The sequence below is a fragment of the Sceloporus occidentalis genome, unplaced genomic scaffold, assembly GCF_023333645.1.
Source record: "Sceloporus occidentalis isolate IW3139 unplaced genomic scaffold, rSceOcc1.0.p SCAF_292, whole genome shotgun sequence".
In the NCBI taxonomy this organism is placed as follows: Eukaryota; Metazoa; Chordata; class Lepidosauria; order Squamata; family Phrynosomatidae; genus Sceloporus; species Sceloporus occidentalis.
The window spans coordinates 531,319-548,800 of NW_028317272.1; the positions used below are offsets into that span (position 1 = coordinate 531,319).

The 17,482-nt window shown below is 42.6% G+C and overlaps 3 non-coding genes across 3 annotated transcripts; 1 reads left to right on the forward strand and 2 right to left on the reverse strand.

Moving 5' to 3' along the window:
* The first annotated feature begins 3,073 nt into the window (after window positions 1-3,073).
* On the forward strand, window positions 3,074-3,144 carry TRNAG-GCC (transfer RNA glycine (anticodon GCC)). Its single transcript has one exon. It is a non-coding gene; the product is annotated as a tRNA-Gly (tRNA).
* Window positions 3,145-6,440: 3,296 nt separating this feature from the next.
* TRNAG-GCC (transfer RNA glycine (anticodon GCC)) lies at window positions 6,441-6,511 on the reverse strand. Its single transcript has one exon. It is a non-coding gene; the product is annotated as a tRNA-Gly (tRNA).
* Window positions 6,512-12,198: 5,687 nt separating this feature from the next.
* TRNAG-GCC (transfer RNA glycine (anticodon GCC)) lies at window positions 12,199-12,269 on the reverse strand. Its single transcript has one exon. It is a non-coding gene; the product is annotated as a tRNA-Gly (tRNA).
* Window positions 12,270-17,482: the final 5,213 nt, after the last annotated feature.

The window sequence follows — 17,482 nt, forward strand, 5'->3', positions numbered from 1 at the left end:
CAGTAAGATACACACACACACAGTAAGACACACACACACAAACACAGTAAGACACACACACACAGTAAGACCTCCCTCCCTAACCCCCCTTCTCAGTATCTCCCCTCTAACTCCCTAACCCCCCCTTCTCAGTATCTCCCCTCTAACTCCCTAACCCCCCCTTCTCAGGATCTCCCCCCCCGCCCCGGTCACTTACCTTAAACTCCTGTGTTGGAAGCGTGAGGCGTTTGTCTCGGGTGCCGGCGCTTCACTGCTGATCGCCGGCGTCTGACGTCATATGCCGGCGCCCAGCGTAAAGCGCCGGCACCCGAGACAAACGCTTCCAACACAGGAGTTTAAGGTAAGTGACCGGGGCGGGGGGGGACACCGGACTCATTGGTGAGTCACCAGGACACTCTTTGCGGGCCGGTCCGAGCTATTCAGCGGGCCGGATGTGGCCCGCGGGCCGTGCTTTGCCCAGGTCTGGTGTAGACAGACCCTTCTGGGTCTCTCCTGTCCTCCAGGGAGCATCAGCAGTGACATCTATCAGAAGTGAATGCCTGATCGGTAATTCCTTATGTAAGGAACACACAAATAGCCAGCAGGTAGCCACTAATAGTAAGTTCAGAGGTGGCCAGGATGTGGCTCTTGGGTACTTTCACAGCAGATCGGAAAAGATGGCCAATAATAACCGACATATTTTATTTCAAAATTCTGAAAGTCCTTGATGAGGAGGACCAGAAGGTGACCAGTTGTCTTTCTGTTTTGAAAGTCGTGTCTCCTGTCTGTCCAGTCGAAGGAATTAGGCTGAAGACAACAGTCTGGGGATTATTTAATAAATATTTAGTTACGGAAGTTTTTGGATGTAGTGTTCAAACGGATTTGACACATTTGTACGTAGGTTTCTGTGGAAATTAACTGAAAACCAACCCAGTTCTTCTCATGGGAGAAAGTAGCAGGACTTAGCACTTCATAATACATAAGTATAACGGTGACATGATTGTGTTATGGCAACTCATGACACAGGTAATGGCTGACGGTTGCTTCCATGGCTTCTTGGTACACAAATGGAAGCCTTGGATTCTGTTGATTAATAGTGTATTCTGCTAATGAAGTCTGTAATAATTTATTCACAGGCATGTAATAGGTATTTGTTATGAAATTACCGGCTTTTTTTATGTGAAAAATTGGCACCTAGATTTTCTGAAGATTGTAGGTTATCTAAATTCAGAGACTCTGAACTCTTTTAAGAAGGACTCTCTTCACTACTTATTGCTGTAGGTCTAGTTGTTATATATGTCACCATTTCTTGGGATTTTCTTTGCCCGTTGATAAAATAACTGCACATAGTTGTCACACTTTGTATGCAGAAACTTCCATCCGCGGTCAGATAGACTCAAGGAAAGAGAGTTCCCTCAAACAGCTTGCATCTGGACCAGAGGCAAACACAGCGGTCATTTTACTAGATGCCCCCCCCCCCCCGGTGATCTATGTGGCATACAGCAGTAATTTGAAACATCTGTACTTGCATCTGTGACAGATTTTGTTGTGGTTGAGCTCGAGAATTCAAAAACTGATCTCTAGCACATTATACAAGAAAGAGAACAACTTTATGTATACCGGTATATTTAAATGAAAATTATTGGTGGTCTACCGAATTTGTCTCGACCCAGCGCATTGCACTTTTAACCACAATCACCAATATGAAGCCACCATTTTTAACCATCATCATAACCACCACAGGCTGGCATAGGCGTACCAATTATATCCATGTCGAGACCAACGGTGTACCATGACATTGACATTAAACGAGAAGTCATCTTATTGACCCGCTTCCTGAGAATTGGCACCACAATCGGGTAACCATCTCTGACCAAACAAATATCATTTGGGAGTATGTGGCCCAAAATTGCTGGAAATCCTCCTTCACGTTTGCGATTAAAACCTAAGTCAAGTTTCCTCCCCACATGAAGCAGTAGGATCTGGGGCACCATGTGTGCAGCTTCCTGGCCACCCTGGCCCATCTTATACCTAGTAAAAAGAGCCACTTTATCACCACTCTATCCGGATCAAAACCAAGCTGCCTGTCTGCTGCAAACCCCACCTGCTCACCTCCGTTTGAGGGGAATGGGTACCAAACTCTGAAAGTGGTAAACCCAGACCCCCAATGCAGAATCAGAACACCGCCGCAAAGAGGTATCTGGACAGGGAAGAACCGTCCCTGTGAACCAAAAGAGATCCATCCGATTGTGGCCTGAACTGCCCAAACTGCACTAGCCTGGCACACTAGGCTCCCTGGCCTGACCATAAAACGACCCCTACCAGCCTGGTCTCTTAGACCGCATAACCTTCACCGTGTCCCTGTCCAACACTAGGTCTTCAAACTGCAAGTCACCGCAAACCTTCTTACAAACAAAAAAAGTCTAAACAGGCAAAATTCTTCCAACGACACACACTCAATTAAGCAGGCCTACCAAATCAAATAACAGCTCGTAAGGCATCGGCATGCGTGGATCCCACGTCTGGGAACCCCGGCAAAACCCTCTTAACGTACCTTTTTGGGAGGTTAGTCACAATGGAAAAAAAACAAATGGTGGAGAATAAACAATTATTGATCTTACAATCTGGCTACAATATGTAAGAAATATATACCGGTATATATATATATATATAATTAGAACATTCAGAAATCGGCACTTAAAAATCTATAATTGAGAAATAATTGAGAATGTAAAAATGATTAACATCAAGAAATTCAGTAGTGTAAATAGTGGAATGATATTTATTGATTATATTATATTGTGGTCAAAAAAAGCACAATTTGGGTGTTTCATATATAGGATTACAACTGTGTAGAATAAGAAGGAGTCAGCTCCCTGATAATCTGGCCCATCAACTTGAGACTGAGTTTGGGTGAAAAACCCTGAGACAGAATCAATCCATGAGAGTTCCCAGGTACACTAATCGTGTCCAACAAACATAAAACTAATAAACAAATTCAGGGTTTATTCAGCTTGACCTGAAACGACAATACTCATATTGACTTACAAACAATCACAGTACCATCACAGATATGCTACCTGTTTCATGCGAAGCATTGGTGGTTCAGTGGTAGAATTCTCGCCTGCCACGCGGGAGGCCCGGGTTCGATTCCCGGCCAATGCAAGCTATCTTTTTTTTTAATAGTATTCCTAAATAAAGTATCTAAAAGCAACATACATCTTACCCTTCCTAAATGAAGTCATCCTGTACCAGGTTACAATAAATTACATAGAAAGAGCTTACACACCTGACACTGCTGCATGTAGCTTTACTGTATTAACAGAGTAGGTAGTGCATCAGTCTTATTATGTTAAGGACTGGATGTTGATCCTCACACAGGGCATACTAGTTTTATAGTTACATACATGAACAACTAAATGATTGTTCCCAACCACCTCCTCACCGTTCTGTTGCTGTTTGAGATCCTCTAGCACCCGTTCGCATTCTTCTTGCAGCAGTGCAAACATCGCTACATTTGTTTGGGCAGTGTCCTTTTGAACAGGTTTTGCTGGGAACCCTAGAAAATAAACTCAAAGACTACATGGAGAGAGAGACATTTCCTCTCCTACTACTCTAATCTATATGGATTTTTTTTCCAGGAAATCAGATTTATGGAAGAATATGGATAAAGTTATCTTAACCCAACGATTCTATGTTGTGCATTCGTCCAAAGCTCTCTTTTTGTAGGGAAATGTCTCAACATGGGGGAGGTGGTGTCACCAGATCAGTCTTACTCCCTCCTTTTGTCCTTCTTGGCAGTTCTCTGAAGGATCATAGGATCTTTAGACATCTGGGCCTCATGGCTTCCGTGTATTTTTCCAAATTCCCAGTGTCAGGGAAAAGCGATTCTTTGTTAACAGGTTTGTAAGTATATGAAATCAGACAAATGGAGAGGCTACAATCCCATGTAATTTCAAATAATTGGTCCAGGTCCCCAATCGTAACGCAAAAATAAATAGTTGCGCCAGCCGACACCAGCAAATCACATGGGGATATCCGTAAATGTACAAAAATTGATTTATTAAACGTCGGTGGACAGTAAAATCAAGGAGGGCAACAGAACAAAAACAAAACAAGTAAAATGCTTAATGCGTTTCACACAAACTGTGCATATGCGGTGCGCATGGGGGTTCTTGGGAAATAATAATAATAAAGACCAGTTAAAGTGGAACAGGATGTGCTTTCCTGTTTTCTCAAAGAATCTGCAGAGATACCCAATAGAACTAGTTGTAGCCGCACAGTCCAGCTCCTTCCATTGACAACAGCCACATAAATAACTACAAAGAGATACGCGTGTGTCAGGAAGTGTGTCTAGGTGACAATGCTTAGTGTTGGGATTCACACCCTCAGGTAGGAAGACTGACACTGCTGTATGCCTGAACCATGCATGCTTCAATTCCCTCATGGTATTGACCTCTACTACTTCTTCTGGGAGGCTGTTCCATTTATCAAGCACCACCTTTCATTTATTATATCTTAGCCTCTTACCATTTCGTTTTAGATGATGCCCTCTTGGTTTAATATACAGTGCACTGTATGATATTATACTGTAGGAGTCTTAAGATGTCTTTAGGACATGAAAGCCGCATCATTTGAGAAAGATTCTTCTCTACTTGGAATCCCCGAACTTTGCATTTTGTTAGGAGGACAGCATGTTGCTGGTCGAACCATTTACACCATGGCCTCTTTGCGCACGAGAAGTCCATGGCTGGTCTTTTCCTATGGCACCATGTCTTACTATCATGAAGATGCAAATTATGGAGCTGGTGTCACTTCTTTTTACCCTTGTTATGAGGCAATTAACCAAAAGTGTGTTCATGGGAAAGCCACACTCCTGCCTTTTGTTTTGACACTTCAGAGGGCTTTGATCTCCCAACAGCAGGGCCACAAGACGGGTCATTCTCACTGTCATTACCCAAAGCGAGAAAGCAAATTTGGTAAAGATGATATATTTAATGGCTAACTGACATATAATGGATTGCAAGCTTTTGGAGACTATCATGATCTCTTCTAGAAGAGACCTAGATAGTCTTGACAGCTTGCGATCCATTATGCTGAGTTCCGAATATGACATCCTATCCTGATGCCCTGCATTTTACAGACACGCTTCTTTGGGTAACATTCCAGCATTTCAAGTGACGGGGGGAGGCCTTATCCAAAAAGCCACCATCAATGGAGGCAAAGTGAGAGCAGCCCTGGAAGTTTCTGCTACAATAGCGCAGAACTCTATTGATCTTTACCTATATGAGCCAGTCAGGAGAGATTAGATGGACAAAATGGGCTTCGGGGTATACTCAATAGTATAACTTAGCTGGCTTGAAGGGAGATCTCAGATCTCCCCAACAGCCAATGGGAGCAGTGGTATACCTGATAGTTCCTGGTTAAGCTGGAGAGAGGCTGCCACCCCCCATTCCTCCCTCCATTCGGCTTAGTCGGCTTAGGCCAGAACAGACCACTGGCCTTATACAACCGCACAGTACGTGTTATTAGTTGGTGCCATACAGATACACGTTATTACTATACAAAGTTCTCTGTTTTCTTTAGAAATCTGGACATTAGAACTACTTGCGGCCGCGCAGTCAGGCTCCTTCCCACAACAACAGCCTGTGCGAGGGAGACGGAAAGACATTAAATAACATAAAGAGTGAAGTGTGTCAGGAAGTGTGTCCAGGTGACAATGTTTACGGTTAGAATTTACAACCCTTAAGCAGATGCGGCCTCAGGGATCAGAGAGACTTATTGACAGCACTGTGTGGATCCTGGGTTGAAAATACCGGTTTATAATTAGTTGTTCACCCATATAAAGACTGTATACAATAAAATAACTATTAATACAGTGTACCCAAGGGTGACCAGGCTCTGGTGGGCCAGTCCCGCCCTGATAACCGTTGAGGATTCAGTCGCAGTATGAGGCCATATATCCTTTAACCCGCCACTATGTCCAGGTATCCCAAGTTTGGCGAGTCTAATTGCTTAATACAGCGTACCACGGGGGTTCAGCTGGATAATAAGCATAGTGTAATCAGTGTACCCTAGGGCAGGGCCGGCCCAAGACATTGTGCTGTCTAGGTCCAAGGATGAAATGCAGCCCCCCCCAACCAAAACCATCCACGCCAAATCCACGTCCATATCTATTGTGTTCTACCATGAAAAAAAAATTCACCCTGCATGCTCTCACACTCTCATCTGGAACTGTATAAAGTATTACTGCCACCTCTGGCCAAAGTGTGTCTTGACATGTGTCCTCATGGTCCATCCACACGCGGAGGGTTTTTGTCACACCTCCCTAAACATTGGAAAGGAACAAATCCAAATGTTTTCTGATCATTGACATATTCTTCCTAGCAAAAGTACCCTTTACAACAAGACAAGTTGTAACTTTGTTGAGAAAATGATAGAACAACAGAGAAGAAATACATTGCATTGGCCGGGAATCGAACCCGGGCCTCCCGCGTGGCAGGCGAGAATTCTACCACTGAACCACCAATGCTTGACTAACCCCAAATCCTTTTCCATGGCTTTACTATGCAATTTTGGCAAGCTGTGAGTAAGGTCCAAATGAAGCTGTAGAGCTTTAAAGCATCTTCCTGGTTCCTACGCATGTGGCCTCAGAAAATCTTATGATGTGAACCATGTGTCCCAAAAAGGACATTTCAGACCAAAAATCAAAAAATTTTGATTTGCATAAAGCTGCAAAGGGTTAAAATATAATCTCAAAGAGTTTACATGTTCATCATTGGAACTGGTTAACATCTCTGTTTATGAGGCTACCATATGCAAAGCATTGAACAGGCATGGAGTCCATGGGTGGACACAATGGAGAAAGCCACTGTTCTCCAGTTTAACATCGCTATTCGTCTGAAAATTGCCATGGTGAAGTATGGTGGAGGGAGCCTCATAATTTGGGGCTGCCTCTGGGCCTGGACAGCTAGCCACCATCAAGTGGACAATATGAATTCCCAAATGTATCATACAGGATAATGTCAAGGTGGCTGCCCTTCAGCTGAAGCTCAGTAGAAGTTGTGCAATGCAGGACAATGACACAAAATATCGAAGTAAATCTACTACAGAGTGGCTTTTAAAAAAAATGAAAATGCCTTTTGGAGCGACCCAGTCAGAGCTCAGAACCTAACCCATTAGAGATGCTGTGGAATGACCTCAAGAAAGCAGTTCACACCAGACATCATAAGAATATGGCTGGGTTTAAGCAGTTCTGTGAGGAAGGACAGTCTAGAATTCCTCCAGAACCGTGTGTGGGTCTGATCCGCAGCTACTGGAACATTTGTTTGAGGTTATTGCTTCCAAAGGATACTTGTTGATCAGATCCCATCTTATGGACAATTGTAACTGTAAATAACCAGTATTAAAGACCTACAATTCTATACATAATTTGAGATACTTAAGGGTATCCGATATTTTTTAATTTTTTTGACAATGGCCATAAAGTCATTAATTATCCTAATATAACCCTGACTTTTACGGAACTAAACGTGTGTGTCCTGGAAAAGTGGTTGATGTGAATTGTCCTTGTGTCACCTCTCCATCCTTTTTAACACCTCTTCATGCTTCCTCAAAGGGTGAGCACAACAAAAGAGTTAACAGCATGAGTCCTAGAATGTCTTTATGACAAGAACATCTTCTCTCATAGACGAGAAAGACAAAGCTGTATCCTATTGGTCTCACACTAAATGTATTGTACACTTTAGAACGTTTAATCGTCCAGAATCATCAGCTAAAGTTTTCCTTTACCCAAAGCTCGGCATTACTCTCACTGGTATAATAATAAATACATTTATATAATTGCACATTGCAAATATTGCAGAGCTTTCAGATATACAGGCCTCTCAGGAGGTGATAATGACAATGAGGTGAAAGGCCACAGTTCCAAGCAAATTCAAATGCTTTGGAACCCCAGACCTTGATATTTTTAGAGGTCCTAGGGAGGTCAATAGACTGCTGGAGAACTCTCCTACATTATGGCCTTCTTGTGCGTGAGAGGTCCATGGATGTATGTTTCTCATGGCACTGTGTGATATTAACAGGAAGATGTAAGTCTTGGAGCTGGTGTCACTTCCTTTCTACTGTTTTTATTTGGCAATTAAGCCGAAGTGTGTCCATGGGAAAGCCACACTCCTTCCACACTTCTAGAGGCTGCCCTGCTGCCTTTTGCTTTGGCACTTCTCAGGAGGCTTTGATCTCCCAACCCCAGATCCACGCAAAGCATCAGCATCTCTACCATTTATATGAATTGCTTTAGGCGGAGAGTAGACACTCCAACTACAGTATAGAAGTAGAAGGATTCAAACTTTATGTCAAGCCACATAGAGATAAATAGCAGACAATCTAGGCTACCTACAGATTCCCTACGTTGCGGCATTCTGCTCCCTGTACTAAGCAGTAGACTTGTGCATTTAGATTCGTATGAATTGCAAATTATTCTGTAATTTGTACGAAGCTAGGAAAATGAGGCCAGGCCCCCACACGAATTGGACGAAAACAAAGTAAAAAGCTCAAAATTTTTATCTGAAATTCTGGGGCCCATATTCACTCACATTCTTATTCTCTTTCACTCTCTCATGCTCTCTAAATATTTCTATACCACCTCCGCAGAGCACTTTCGCTTCTGCCGATCCCTACCGCATCATCTTCTTCATCTTCCATCTTCTCCCTTCTTTTCTCGCTTTTCCTCTGTCTCTTCTATCTGCATTCTTCTATATTCGTCTGCATCTCCGTGGGCATAACCTGGAGGGAACGTCCGCATAAATGGTGGAACTTCCAATGACGTCTTCTCCCCGATGCTAAAATTGCAAAATGAACTCCAATATGCCTTCAAATAAAATATTGGGGAATAGACTGTTTCCTGAAATACAATACAGAGGAATGAGCTTACAATCTACTTAGAGTTTGAGGAAACTGAGTTAGCAGGTGAGGGGCTACTTAGGTCATGGTTATGGGCAATCAACGATCTAGAGATCTTTAAGATGGGAACAGATGGTTTCTAATTGTAGGTCTACGCCGATCATCCATAACATTATGACCACCTTCCTGATATTATGTAGGTCCGCCTTTTGTGGCCAAAGCAGCCCTGACCCGTCGAGGTCTGAGCTCAACTAGACCTCTGAAGGTGCGCTGTGGTATCCGGCACCAAGACATTAGTAGCAGATCCTGTAAGTCATGTAAGTTGCAAGGGGAGGCCTCCATGGATGCAACCTTGTGCCGCGTGTTCTCCAGGTAAGCGACGCACCCGGCCATCTATGTGATGTAAAAGAAAACGTGATTCATCAGACCAGGCCACCTTCTTTCATTTCTCCGTGGTCCAGTTCTTACGTGCCCATTGTAGGCGCTTTTGGCAGTGGACAGGGGTCATCATGGACACCCTGACTGGTCTGCGGCTATGCAGCCCCATATGCAACAAACTGCGATGTATTGTGTGTTCTGACACCTTTCTATCAGAACCAGCATTAACTTTTTCAGCAATCTGAGCTACAGTAGCTCATCTGTTGGTTTTGACCGCACGGGCCAGCCTTAGCCCCCCACATGCATCAATGAGTCTTGGCCTCCCATGACCCTGTCGCCGATTCACCATTTTCCCTCCTTGGACCACTTTTGATAGGTAATGACGACTGCAGACAGGGAATACCCCACAAGAGCTGCAGTTTTGGAGATGCTATGACCCAGTTGTCAAGCCATCACAATTTGGCCCTTGTCAAAGTCGCTTTAGAGGGAAGCATGACAGAGATTATATTAGTGATGGGCTAGCAAATAGTATTAAACAATAAAAAATAAACATTCTGGTGAAGGTTTAGGAATATTCAGGGTTTGCCCCTAAGTCTTAGGGTTTCACCTCCATACCGAAGATGATGGGGCAGATTTGCAAGGGAAATATTTTCTCTGATTTCGAGTTTCCTGGTGGTGTTGTCTGGTGATCTAATATAATCATTTTATTACATAACCATCTTAGTGAGGGTGATTAATTAAAAAGTATAAGGATAGTCTCAAGTAGAAAGAGTTAGTAGCCAAGTTTTGAAAAGGAAAGACATGGGTAACAGGTAGCCCAAAAAATCTACATTAAAAAAGCTCAATTTTCTTGTAGGACTGGACACATCCAACTGCAACTTTGAGTTTTATGGGGTCGGAGTGTGTCCAGGACAAGTGGTAGATGTGAATTGTGTTCCTCACACCTTTCCATTCCCTTTTACGCCTGTCCATGTGGTCAGAACTGGAGAGACCCTGTAACCACAACATAAGATGAAAGGCACTAGGAGATCGTAGAAAGAGAATTACGAGTAGAGGGAGTTGCTTTTTGAGACACTGCAGGAGTTTTAGATCCAATGTTACATTTAATGAGGAAAATGTTTATCATCTTTATGAAACAAAGATAATACCGGTAATATGATAATAATATGAAAATGCCAATTTTCCGGGTCATATATAAGTGTCATTTTATATAATGCTATGAGAATTTATTGTAAAAGCTGTTTTCTGTTCATTGGTCCAGATGGATGGAAGAAAGCGATTTAAAAGCTCAGCCATGGCTTTTTGCAGTTTAAAAAGAACAGTGTTTCTTAACTATATTTTCCCAACTACAAAAACTTATCAGATCTTGTCAGATGTTCTCAACCCAGTTCCCAGAGTCCTAACATTTTCCCCAATATGTTCCTCTAGTAAAACAAAATATCACTTACAAATAACTTTAACATTTGAAGTACACAAGGGGCCAAAAAACTATACAGAAACTCCCAAACCGGTTATATTGGAGCTTGTTTTAACATCACTTAAAATAACCTTTAATCCATAAATAAGATAATTGCATGCGAGTATGTATGTATATTAGAGTGTAAGTATGTGTGTTAGCATGACTGTTTAAATATAAGTGTGTGTGTGTGTGTGTACTGTGTGTTAGCATGAAAGTGTATGTGTAAGTGTGAGTGTGCATGAATGTGTATTTTTTTAGGATGAATGTGTCTGTGAGCATGAATTTGTATGTGTGTTTGTGTGTTAGTATAAATGTTGGTTGTGCATGAGTTGGTTAGTATAAATACGTGTGCTAGTGCGTATGTTAGCTTCTAGGGGGGGCAAAGGGGCCGATGGGGTCCCTTGGCTTTATCTGTCTCTTACCTTGCCCAGAAGATGCTGCCCCACCCCTCACAGACCGCACAGATTGGGTTTTACCTCACTGGGGAAGTCAGGGGAGATCAGAGGGGAAACATGGGATTGTTGGCAGGTATGGGGTAAAATTGCTATGGAGGCTCTGTTGACAATAACTTGTGAGGCTAAAAGGTAGATTTCCATTATTCCAAGCTCCAGGACAGCCTGATTGCCCAACTCGCTGACAAATCGCTCCCAGTTATGCAGCAGAGGGGCTGCCTCTCCCCATTCCCTGGACCTCTCCCCATTAGGCTTAGTGGGTCTAGGTCAGATTAGACCACTGGCTATATACAACAGCAATCTATGTGTTATTAGCTTCTCAAGTTGGTGTCATACAGATACACATTATTACTATACAACGTTCTCTTGTTTTCTTTAGGAATCTGGATATTAGAACTATTTGCGGCCGCGCAGTCAGGCTCCTTCCCACAACAACAGCCTGTGTGAGGCAGAGGGGCAGACATTAAATAACAAAGAGAGTGAAGTGTGTCAGGAAGTGTGTCCAGGTGACAATGTTTACGGGTAGAATTTACAACCCTTAAGCAGATGCGGCCTCAGGGATCAGAGAGACTTATTGACAGCACTATATGGATCCTGGGCTGAAGAGATCACAGATTAAAAATAACGGTTTATGATTAGCTGGGGGTTCAGCGGGATTTATACAGTATACGTGTAATTAGTATTAATACAGTGTACCCAAGAGGGTTCAGCCGGATACAGACAGTGTAACCAGTATTAATACAGTGTGTCCTTCAGCAAGATACGTTAAACGGTTAGTATACAGGACCTTAAGCCATATGGAACTATGTTAAATGCATCACACCCTGTAGCCAAAATGTCCCCTGACAAAGAGTCCACACGGTCCATCCACACAGGGAGGGTTTTAGTTTTTTACTTCTACCTAAAAATAGAATTCCGATTGTTGTCATTTTCTTCCTAGGCAGAGTATCTTTACAACCAGAATCAGAGAGAAGTAACAGTGTTCAGAAAAGATAAAAACAAAAGAGAAAAAAAAAAAAAAAAAAGAGCTGCATTGGCCGGGAATCGAACCCGGGCCTCCCGCGTGGCAGGCGAGAATTCTACCACTGAACCACCAATGCTTCATGCTGAAGCCTGGCCTCTGCATGGTCTCGATTTTGAGTGACAGACAGAGGCCCCTACTCCATGCCTTTGGATAATTACATTCTAACATGCATTTTTGGCTGGCTGTGAGTGATGTGAGATCTACTTGAGCCAAAAGGTGTTGAATAACCATAGAAATATACTGAAGAACATTAAAGCAGCTTCCTGTTACCTACAGTTTGCTATTGCCCACAACTTTACAGTATCTGACATTTTATTAAATATTTTATTTTATTATATCTTTTCATATGACAACACTGAAGAAATGTGAAGTGGAAATGTCCAAATTGGGCCCAATTAGCCATTTTCCCCTCCCCGATGTCATGTGACTCGTTAGTGTTACAAGGTCTCAGGTGTGAATGGGGAGCATGTGGAAGTACAACATGGCGCCTCATGGCAAAGAACTCTCTGAGGATCTGAAAAAAAGAATTGTTGCTCTACATAAAGATGGCCGCGGCTATAAGAAGATTGCCAAGACCCGGAAACTGAGCTGCAGCACGGCGGGCAACACCATCCAGCGGTTTCACAGGACAGGTTCCACTCAGAACAGGCCTCGCCATGGTCCACCAAAGAAGCTGAGTGCACGCGCTCAGCGTCATATCCAGAGGTTGTCTTTGGGAAATAGATGTATGAGTGCTGCCAGCATTGCTGCAGTGGTTGAAGGGGTGGGGGGGTCCGTGCTCAGACCATACAATGCACACTGTATCAAATTGGTCGGCATGGCTGTCATCCCAAAAATGTTAGGGGTGCATTCACTTTTGTGAGATACTGTATATGAGGCCTTTGGGACACCGGCATATACGTCATTTAGCGGCCTTTGGCCTTAACGTGCCCGGGCTGGGGGTGACTAGACCCCAGTCCGGTCCTGTTTGTAACTTATTCTGAAAGATTATCGTTATCATTTATTCTTTTATATATTTCGTAGCGTTGTACAATGGGTAGACAGGACGTAACAAGTAGTATATAACACTATGAAAATGTATTTGAGGAAAAAAATGCCTTTTCCAAAACTGAGTATTTATGACTCCAAATGTTCAGCAGCAGCTTTAGCGCTTTGGACCTTCGGACTACAATTCTCATAATGCTCTGTCAACAAAATAGACTGATGTATACATGAACTAGAAGGCTGGTATGACTCTATATGTGTATGTGTGCAGATCGGCCCATTCGGCCCCCGTCTAGTCGCCCGTTTTTCCTGCTGTAACGACTCAAACCTTAATCAGTTGTTGGTCTCGTCTTAGATTCAGGAGCCATATGCCCATCACATGCATGTTTAAATCCCCTCACTGTATTACCCTCTACCACTTCTGCTGAGAGGCTGTTCAAATTATCTACCACCCTCTCAGTGTAGAGAGGTATACAAATAAACAGAGTAATAAACAGTAGTGATATATTGTAAAGGGTTTCAAGGCTAAAAGTCAGCAACCAGTATTACAGATGCATAGTTCTAGACATCATTTGAGGTAGTTATCTTTGAAAGTGTGTCCAGAATAAATGGTTGATGTGAATTGTCCTTATGTCACCTCTCCATCCTTTTGACGCCTCTCCATGCTGCCTCAAAAAGTGAGCACGGTATAAAGGTTAACAGCACAAGTCCCACAATGTCTTTACGACACGAGCATCATATAAGATCCTGACCTATGTACGGATCCTAGTCATCTCACACTAAAAGTATTCTATAAAGTCTCAGTTGTCCTGTGTACGCTTAAAAAGGCATAACTGTCTAGAATCATCACCCAAAAAAGACATTAACCTGGACAGGACCCAACTCAGCAGCTAAAGTTGGTCTGTTCTGCAAAATTCTTTGCAAATAATTTCTCCTGACTTTATCTTCTGAGCCAAGACCCCATCATAGACAAGACAGGCTCAGATCACATCAAGATCACTCATGAAATGAGGAAGTTTCTTGAGAGGACACATTATGGACAAGTTTCTCATGTTTCCACCAAGTTTTCCTTTATCCAGATCTCTGCAGTTATCACATAAGGGTTTTAATATAATCTTGATTGCAGATATTTACCCTTTAACCGCTCTAGAGAAGACATTTTATATGTATGCATACATTTGGCAGACATTTTAGATGAATAGGCCTTGTAGAAGGTGACAGTGTATAGGAAGGGAAAGTCTTAGGGTCCTGGTATATTTAAATGCATTGAAATCCCTGATTTTCATAATTTGGTAAGTCCTAGGAGGTCAACAGTCTGCTGGAAGACCGTTCTACACAATGGCCTCCTTGTGCGCGAGAGGTTCATGGCTGATAGTATCCCATAGGATTGTGTGATATTAACATGGAGATGTAAATTTTGGAGCTGGTGTCACTTCCTTCTTTATTTATTTGGCAATTAAGCCGAAGTGTGTCCATGGGAAAGCCACCCTCCTTCCACACTTCTAGAGGATGCCCTGCTGCCTTTTGCTTTGGCACTTCTCAGGAGGCTTTGATCTCCCAACCCCAGATCCACGCAAAGCATCAGCATCTCTACCATTTACCTGTCAGAGTTTGCCCCTAAGCCTCAAGGTTTCTACCTCCATTCTTAGGTTCCCAGGAAAGACAACTGTACATACATACTACCAAGAGCAAGGGTTGTATGAGGTCAAAGGATCAAAAAAGGTTGTGCATCATCTAAGACTTTTGTCTATTACAGTTTGTAGAAGTAAATTTAGAAAATAAGCTCACAAATAATATTTCTTTCTCCTCCCTTGGGTACAGAGAAGGTACAATGACCTGTATTTAGATTAAAATAAATAATTATTAATTAATAGTTACTATGGTTGATGGTTGATGGTCAACCCCAGTGAGCTTCTCCTAGCAGAAGGTCCCTCAACCCTTCCTTCAGGAAATTCTCGCCGGGGTTCACTCAACAGCAAACTCCTGGAGTATTGACTTTACCATTTGATGAAGAAAAACCCACCTGATTGTCAGGGTTGGCAGTATTTGAACTCAAAGAGTTAAAGAAATGAGAGAGTTGAAATAGTGAAGTGGTCAGCAAACACCAAATATCTTGATGGTAACCAAATTGTTATAATAACAGACATTTTTAAAACCATGATGGGTCAAGAGGAACGAAGTCATCTGTATTCAAGCAGGGATTCTAGCTATGGTAATACAGTGAGAAAAGCACTCACAGGATGCTCAGATATCATTCAATCAGAGTAAAATATAAAGGGGTCAGCTCCAGACTGGGTGATCCTGAGAATCTGCCCCATTCACCCAGAGACCCTGAAATTGGGGTAAAACCCTGAGAATTTGCCCATTCACCCTAAGACCCTGAAGGTTAACAAACCCAAGGGAAACCCACCTTCACATTTTCTGAGCGTTTATGGTGCATGGTCCTAGATGCATAAACATTCCTACATACTGATGGTCCACATTCTAAATGTATCCGAATGGTTCCATTATTTTAGTACCGGAATTTGGAGGAACCCTGTCATTGATACATTCTACTGCATTTGCTTTACTTTTCATTTGTTGATTTTTTTTTTATTGTTATTCTCTTCACAGGAAAAGCAACAGATGGGAGATCTTAGGAACACATAACGGGCAGACTTTATATACTGGGGTCTTGTTTAGACACCAGGCACTAAGACACCCATCTTACCTACCTATGGATGCTAGTATCCATTTATTTACACCCAATTGTGTAGGGTACACAGAGTTGCAAATTTCACACCAAGTACCCAGAGTTCCCTGATCTTAAACAGGACAATTAACCTTAACAAGGTGAAGAAGTGTGTCTTCAGGAACGTCCTTCCTCTCCGACCTGTCCAGTGTAGTCTTTGATCCCACCCACGTTCCTAGGAAGTGTTGACACGTGTCCAAGAAGCAATAAGGAGTTATAAAAGTAGAACTGTCCATGATCCATGACAATAGATAGGTATGGATTTAGGAGGGAGTAGGGGGGGGGGGTACAAATCTGCATTTTGGTGAGAGCAACGTAGAATGCTCAGTGGCAAAACCAGCATCAGAAGTCAGGACTTATCATGGTGGGGTACTATGGGGTTTGCTGGCTTTGGGCAGATAACAGACCAAACATGTTGTTTATCTGGGCATGGCGTGTGGGACAGTGCCTAAATGTCCCCATTTCCATAGAACAGTCCCTTGATGAAGATGTTTGCTCGAAAGATACCCTTAAAAAATAAGATTGTTGAATTAAATTCTTTAAAAATTTGTGAAATTATTTTTATAGTTCAGACCAACCAAGTCTATTTTTCGTTTTGTGGTAGGGGATGGCTGGGATAAGTATGTGTGACTGACACCTCAGGTAGGGGATGCTGTTATTTGGGGGGGGGGGACAATAAAAGGACATTTGTGATTGAATGGATAGGGTCCCAGCCGTAAACACCGTCACCTGGACACACTTCCCAGACACACTTCGCTCTCTTTGTTGTATTTGCTTTTGAAGTGAGTCTGATTCACAATTGTCCTTTTGGTGAAGACCAGTAATTCCAGTCACATTCCTGGAGTCCCTGTCTCCGAGCTTCTGTTCCCTGCTTGGCAATACTGCATATAAACCCTAATTCTGTGCATTCCAATACCAAGTATATGAATGCGACCTATATGTATACATAAGCACTATGCGTTCCTGTATATGTTTTTTGGGGGGCAATCCAACACTTCCCGCCTCTCAAAATAAAAGATATTGTCTCATGGAGATATCTGAGGGCCATGTCTGAATTCTTGGTTCTCCACCTTACTGTTAATAGCAATTAAAAAGTGTATTCACTTAACTGAGATAGAAACATAGAACTCAACCCTTGATCTTGGTCTTAGATTCAGCAGCCATATGTCTATCCCATGCATGTTTACGGGGGAGAGAAAAAGAGTGAAAGGAAAAATGGAGATGAAGATAAAATATTCAGGATGTGGCTTTGAGAGAAGACAATAGAAGAACATTTGGAACTGAATGGAGAAAACCCGAGCTGTAAACACTGTACCCTGGGCACACTTCATAGACACACTTCTCAGACACACGTCTGTCTCTTTTGTTGTGAGTAAAGTGAGATTTGTCGATGTCCTTTTCATGCAAACCAGTAAATTCAGGCCACACTCCAGGGATGAGTTATGATTTTATTTGTATAGCGCCAGACAAATGCCCAGTGGGATGGCAGAATTGCATGAGGACATTCATTTTTATACCAGCGCTACGGAATTTGATGGCGCTATATAAAACAATAAATAATAATAATAATATAC